The sequence below is a fragment of the Gekko japonicus genome, unplaced genomic scaffold, assembly GCF_001447785.1.
Source record: "Gekko japonicus isolate JY-2015 unplaced genomic scaffold, Gekko_japonicus_V1.1 scaffold4691, whole genome shotgun sequence".
NCBI lineage: Eukaryota > Metazoa > Chordata > Lepidosauria > Squamata > Gekkonidae > Gekko > Gekko japonicus.
The window spans coordinates 58,612-65,969 of NW_015160972.1; positions in this window are offsets into that span (position 1 = coordinate 58,612).

The window sequence follows — 7,358 nt, forward strand, 5'->3', positions numbered from 1 at the left end:
GTGGCACAACTCTTAACTGTAAAAAAGTTGTCCCTAAGATCCAGCCGGAACCTTCCGGCCCTTCATTTAAACCCATTATTGCGAGTCCTCTCCTCTGCTGCCAACAGGAACAGCTCCCCTGGAGAAAATGGCTGCTTTGGAGGGAGGACTGGATGGCATTATACCTTGCTGGTGTCCTCCTGCTCCCGAAACCCATCCTTCCCGTCTGTTATGTATTGAGCCTAAGCCATCCCTCAAGGTCTACCTGGGACCAATGCTCCCTCTTAGCTGTGGAGTCCTGTGAGCAAAAATTCTCCTTTGCGAGCTACTGGCATTAAACCTGTGAGGGAGCGATTTGGCTACTGCATAAATTAGGTTGCTCTGAAGCCATCCTTCCTGAGCTAAGGCAAAAATGTGTGTGCCGGAGGCTAAAAAACTGTGAGCTGGCTCACACTAACTCAGCTTAGAGGGAACACTGGTGCCCACTAATGCTCCCTCTAAGCTGTGGAGCCTTGTGAGCAAAAATTCTCCTTTGCGAGCTACTGGCATTAAACTTGTGAGCGAGCGATTGGGCTGCTGCATAAATTAGTTTGTTCTAGAGCCACCCTTCCTGAGCTAAGGCGACAACATGTGAACTAGAGGCTAAAAAACTGTGAGCTAGCTCACACTAACTCAGCTTAGAGGGAACACTGGTGCCCACCAATGCTCCCTCTAAGCTGTGGAGCCTTGTGAGCAAAAATTCTACTTTGTGAGCTACTGGCATTAAACTTGTGAGGGAGCGATTTGGCTACTGCATAAATTAGGTTGCTCTGAAGCCATCCTTCCTTACCTAAGGCAAAAATGTGTGTGCCGGAGGCTAAAAAACTGTGAGCTGGCTCACACTAACTCAGCTTAGAGGGAACACTGGTGCCCACTAATGCTCTCTCTAAGCTGTGGAGTCTTGTGAGCAAAAATTCTACTTTGTGAGCTGCTGGCATTAAAGTTGTGAGCGAGCGATTTGGCTACCGCATAAATTAGTTTGCTCTGGAGCCATCCTTCCTGAGCTAAGACGACAACGTGTGAGCCAGAGGCTAAAAAACTGTGAGCCGGCTCACACTAACTCAGCTTAGAGGGCACACTGCAGTGGCAACCCTCGCTCCATCCCATGCATTTGGGGGGTGGGAGAAAGCCAACGGCAGGTCGCTGTTGTTTCAAGTCAGGTTAGGAGCCTTTCTCCGTTTCCGGTCGTATCTAAGGATCTGCACCTTCGTTCTGTAAGCCTGTGTGTACTCTAGAGATGCTTAAGAGCGACGGTGAAATAAAACTTGTGTTTGCTCGTGGGATTAAAAGGCTGCTGCGCGTATTCTTACCCGTGTGTCTTACCGCTCGCACTTCACCCAAGAGCCACTTCTGATGCTCCTCCTGTGATCGAACTCGTGAGAGCGTATTAGGGCTGCCAGGTCTGGGTTGGAAAATACCTGGAGCCTTTGAGGAGGATCCAGGAGAGGGCTGTTAAGTCGCTCACTTAACAAAGTAGTCAGAGAGTGATTCAGCAAAGATTCAGCTTTATTCAACAACTTTAACACAACTCCAACACGCAGGGCTTTTTTTGTAGAAAAAGCCCAGCAGGAACTCATTAGCATAATAGGCCACACCCAACAGCAGAAACTCGTTAGTTTATTAGGCCACACCCCTGACATCACAGCTCACTGGCATATTAGGCCACACCCCCATGTTGCCACACCCACCTTTTGCTTCTTATTCTGTTTACTTTGTTTGTTGTCAAAACCCTGGGGTTTTTTGTAGCAGGAACTTATTTCCTTGTTAGGCCACACACCCCTAATGTGGCCAATCCTAATGAGTTTCTGCTGTTGGGTGTGGCCTATTATACTAATGAGTTCCTGCTGGGCGTGGCCAACTTGGGAGCCAGCCGGAACTCCGTCCCTGTGCGTTCCTGCCCAAAAATAGCCCTGCCAACGGATCAACATGAATAGCCAGAACAGCTTTTACATTGCAGCTGTCCTGCTTTTAAACTCTCCCGGCTAATGTAGCCACGCCTACTATACAAATACCAACCAATTAGGTTGTCTACATAAGGACCACTCACGGACCTTCCCACTCAGGGAGCTTGCTGATACTTGATTGGCTAGTTCTTTTTGGGCTACCAATATGATTGGAGGGATTTGGATCCTAGCCCAGGACGAAGCTTCACATGGTGTTTCAATAGGGTGATTCACATACAGTTTGCCTTGCATTGAATACACCACAAGGGCGGGGTTTGAGGAGGGGAGGTGTAGAGCCCTCAGCATGGTCCAATGCCATAGAGTCATGTGAGCACAGCCACAAAATGGCTGCTCCAGGAGGTGGAGTCTGCCACAAAATGGCTGCCGTAGCTTACCTTCAGTCGCCCGGCGAAGCTCCTTCTGTTATGGTGGCAGCTGCTGCCAAAGCAACAGGTAAAAAAAAAAATCTGGCACTGCCAATCAAATCTCCAGTGGCCAGTCAGAAGCCCTGCTGGGCAAAAGCCCCACCCACTTTCTTAAAAACACTTGGTGGGCGTCAGGCGAGGGGTTGGTGGGGGCCACGGTGCCCTCAGGGCGCCACGTTGGGGAGCCCTGCCTTAAGGTGTTGAGGACAGCTGAGGAGCAGCAAAGGTGTACCCCATATACGACTCCTGCTGCGGGAAAGGCTGGGTTTCCTTGAGCACCAAATTCCCCCCTCATAACAGTCTTGGGGCTGTTAGCTAGGTGGAGACAGAAACACCAGAAGCACATTGGTGGAATTCTTACTCGGTTAAACCCCTTCACTTTCCCCTACTGTACCGTGGGGCTGATCCAAACCGGGGGGGGGGGGTGTCACATAGGAAAGAGCCAATTTGGTGTAGTGGTTGAGAGCAGCGAATTCTGATCTGGAAAACCAGGTTTGATTCCCCACTCCTCCTCCACATGCTGCCAGCTGGGTGACCTTGGGCCAGTCACAGTTCTCTCAGAGCGGTTCTCTCACACCCACCTATCTCACAGGGTGTCTGTTGTGGGGAAGGAAAGGGAAAGGAGACTGTAAGCCCCTCTGAGACTCCAAGTGAAGGGTGGTGTATAAATCTAACTCTTCTTCTTCTAGCCTTTTAAAAAACCCTCGGAAGGATCACAGGGTTTTTTTTGCAGCATCATTTCTATTTTAGCGCTATCTGTCGCAGAGTGAAAAAGGGCTTTAACTAGAGCCGGAGTTGATTATAGTCCTCCCTATCAGGAGGAAAAAACATTAATTGAATTTTTATCAAGAACAAGATGTAGGGTGGAAACCAATTAGGTATTCATGGTTTCCCTTAATCGTTCTGCGCAATGTATCCGTGTTAGAACAGGGGACGTTTTGGGGAAACAGATGGTTTTCTCTCGGTTCTGTTTCTATAGTTGTACAATCCTGGGCGCAGCAATCCTGAACCGTATCCGTCAGTATGATGGAGTGGATCAAATGCCGACTTTGGACCAAAGTTCCTGTTTCCACTCGGCAATGAACTGAGCTGAGTGAGCCTTATATAAAGACCGTTTGGGCTTTTCCATATGGGTTTTCTTCATTGGTTCTGGCCCCATAAGTCGGAGATCTCCCGCTTTTACAACTGATCTCCGGCTGACAGAGATCAGTTCCCCTGGAGAAGATGGCGGCTTTGAAGGGTGGACTCTTATGGCAGGGTACCATGCTGAGGCCCCTCCCCTCCCCAAACCCTGTGCTCTTCTGGCTCCACCCCCAAAGTATTCGGGTATTTTCCAACCCAGACCTGGCAGCCCTATTTAGGGTTCCTTCCCACCCCCGAACACAACATGCTGACGTCACATGGAAGTGATGTCATCACCGTGGGACTGTTGCATGGCGATGCTCTAGCTTTGGGGCAGAACTCTATGGTCTGAGGACGATTTTACCATAGAGCTCTGCCCAAGATCAGAGTGCTGCCGCACGACGTTGCCAATGGGATGATGTCACTCCCATGTGATGTCAACACGTCACGGCGCTCCGCCCCCCCCTCTTGGAAAGCCCCTCCCCCACTGGCGTGACGAAACGACCGGGCAACCCAGATGAGGATGAAAAGCAAGTAGGTTTGGATGTGGAGAACTCTTGAAGGAAACATTCCATGTTGACTCCCTAATAACAGAAGAGTCAACATGGAATGTTTCCTTCAAGTGTTGATAAGTAGTATCTAGCCTCTAGCATCTGAAGATGCTAGAACACAACCGGATAAGATCTGGTTATCCTCTAGTGATAAGATGATACAGAAAATCTATAGACTGCTACTAGCTGAACGCATGCAAGAAGACACAATCAATTCAACAATGATAGCATGGTCAAGGGATATAGGATATTGTAGGAAAGCAGTGCAGATGGATCCACTATTCTCCTGCCTGGAAATTGGGAACCCGAAAGTATTTGTGTGCTAAGAGCATGAGGTACTGCTTAATGATGCAGTCAATTTGGCCTTGGCAGTTGCGAAGGAGATAAGGAGCTGTGAGCTTGGAATCAACACATTCCAAGCTCTGAACGAATGCTTGTAATTTTCCCTTACGGAGGAAAAGGGAGGGAGAAGGGGGAAGAAAGATATAAAATAAAACGCTGGGGAGTGAAAAACTTCAGACAGCTTCCTGCAGACTTGTGTCCTGTCGTCTTTGCATCGCGTGAACCCTGCACACACAACAGGATATAATATTGGTATAGATAAATGGGCACAAACTTGGAATTCGGTAAAATATATGAGAAGCACTAAGTATAAGGAAAACATATATAAAGTCTATCATTGGTGGTATTGGCCACCAGATAAGATAGCCAAATGTAATCCCTTATGATCAAAGAACTGTTGGAAATGTAAAACGTTGGATCGTTTTTTCATATGTGGTGGCGTTGTGAAAAGGCGTGTAGATATTGGAAGATGATACAGAAAATTATTATCGAAATAACAAACATCAAAATTGAGTTGTTACCTGAAATTGTCCTGTTAAATAGGATACCGGAAAATTACAAATTGAAAGATAAATACATGATAATTTATATACTTACAACTGCTAGGATTTTGTTAGCTAGATTTTGGAAGCAAGAACATATTCCTACACGAGAAGAATTAGCAAGTATTACTAGAAATGGCAGAGATGGATAAATTAAGTCTTATGCTACAAGGTAAAGATGATAATGTGTTTGTGGAAAGATGGAAGCGTCTGTATGAATGGATTAATTCTATGTGAGGATTTCAGACTCCAATGTATGCAGGAATACCTATGTAAAAGGATATATATCTGATGGAAAAACGAAAATAAATATTGCCAAAGAAGAGTTGATAAGTAGTAATTGATAAGAATTGGGATTGCTACACGCTCAGATCAAGCAAATGTTGTGAAACGAATTGTTCGTTGCGCAGTATTCGTTAGTGTGTGAGCAATAATAGAAGGAAATTTTCTACAGAAATGACTACAGTAAACGTTTTTGCAACTTCATTGACTCTTCGTTATGTTTGTCATGGATTTTGTTTTTGGAATTCCACTTCCTCCCGTGATCTCTCATTTTTGGCTACCACCTGGAGGATGGCAACACTCTATACAGCCTAGACTTCAAACCAGGGAGTTGCCGACGTAATTGGCAAGGGCTGCCCCATTTGCGTGCAACAAGCAAAGTGTTCTTGCTCAAGAAAGCATGCTCCCCCAAGATAATCGATCAAAGCTGCCGTGCTTCCGTCAATCCCGGCACATGTTCTCTCATCCACAGCCTCCCTAAACAGATGTACTGCCTTTGAAATATTCTGCAGCTGCAACGAAGGAGCACCAGGCCTTTGAAGGGAAACTTTCCTTCCCCACCAAGAGCTTTCTTCTCCTTTCATAGCGCAAGCCCTTGTGTCATTACGCCTTGCTGCACTGTACGACCAAGCCTCCGCTTCATGTTGGAAGTGGAGGAGCATGCACTGTCCCCTGCTTCAGCCTTCAGAGACAGACCATAGATTTAGAGACAGAGAGACCAGGACACACGGAGCATCCTTTCCTTCCTGCTATCCGATACTATCCTTTGTAGTACAATGCTATTCTTAGGGACAAGACTTCCTTCCTTCCGGCTTGACGCCTTCTTCTCTCTTGCACACACAAGAAGGAGCACACGCTGTCCATCTTTGTCAGCATGGATGCAGGATAGGCATTCTCCATCCACATCCATCCAGCTAGGTAGATCACATTCTAACCCTATCCATCCACATCCGTCTAGCTAGTTAGACTACATTCTATCCCTGTCTCTCAACCTGCACTATCTAGAATGTAGTTCCTTCAATAAAGGGTTCCTATTAGTTTGAGACTGACAAGTGGCTCTGTGTAACTCTGTAAGTTTGCTAGCACACACAGTACTCAGAAGCTACTTCTGTGTGTAGCCTAGTGCACTTTGCTACATGTAGAAGAAAAAGAAGAGACTGGATTTATACCCCCGCTCCTCACTCGGAGTCTCAGAGCAGCTTACAATCTCTTTCCTTTCCTCTCCCCACAACAAACACTCTGTGAGGTAAATGGGTCTGAGAGAGCTCTGAGAGAACTGCTCTTGAGAGAACAGCTCTGAGAGAACTGTGACTGACCCAAGGTCACCCAGCTAGCTGCATGTGAAGGAGTGGGGAATCAAATCTGGTTCTTCAGATTAGAGACCACCGCTCTTAAACACTACACCAAGCTAAGGTTGCCAGGTCCCCCCCCCCAGGCCGGGGATGTAGGGATAGGGTTGCCAGATCCAGGTTGGGAAACTCCTGGAGATTTGGGGATGGAGCCTGGGGAGGACAGGAATTTCAGTGGGGTACAATGCCCACTGGAGCTGCGGTGGCTCAAATGGTTAAGATGCTGAACTGCAGGCTGTGGAAGGTCAGTAGTTCAGCAGTTCGAGACCCAAGTGTGCCGCATGACGGAGTGAGCTCCCGTCTCTAGTTCCAGCCCCTGCCAACCTAGCAGTTAGAAAGCAAGACATTGCAAGTAGATAAATAGGTACCAGTTTGCTCAATTCCACGTTCGTTGCATCTATGACAGAAGTAACCTTTACCAGATGGGAATCCCTGCGTCTTGGGAGTGCGTCCAGTTCTCAGAGGCCATTCAGGCTTCCCGAACACTCCCCAATAGGGTTCCCAGCCTCCAGGTGGTTGTTGGAGACCTCCAGGGATTACAACCACGGTTCCCTCTAAGCTGAGTTAGCGTGAGCTAGCTCACAGTTTTTTAGCCTCCGGCTCACGCATTTTTGTCTCAGCCCAGGAAGGAGGGCTCCAGAGCAGACTAATTTATGCAGCAGCCAAATTGCTTGCTCACAACTTTAATGCCAGCCGCTCACAAAGTAGAATTTTTGCTCACAAGACTCGACAGCTTAGAGGGAACGTTGATTACAACTGATCTCCAGGGTGCTCTCCCCCTCAC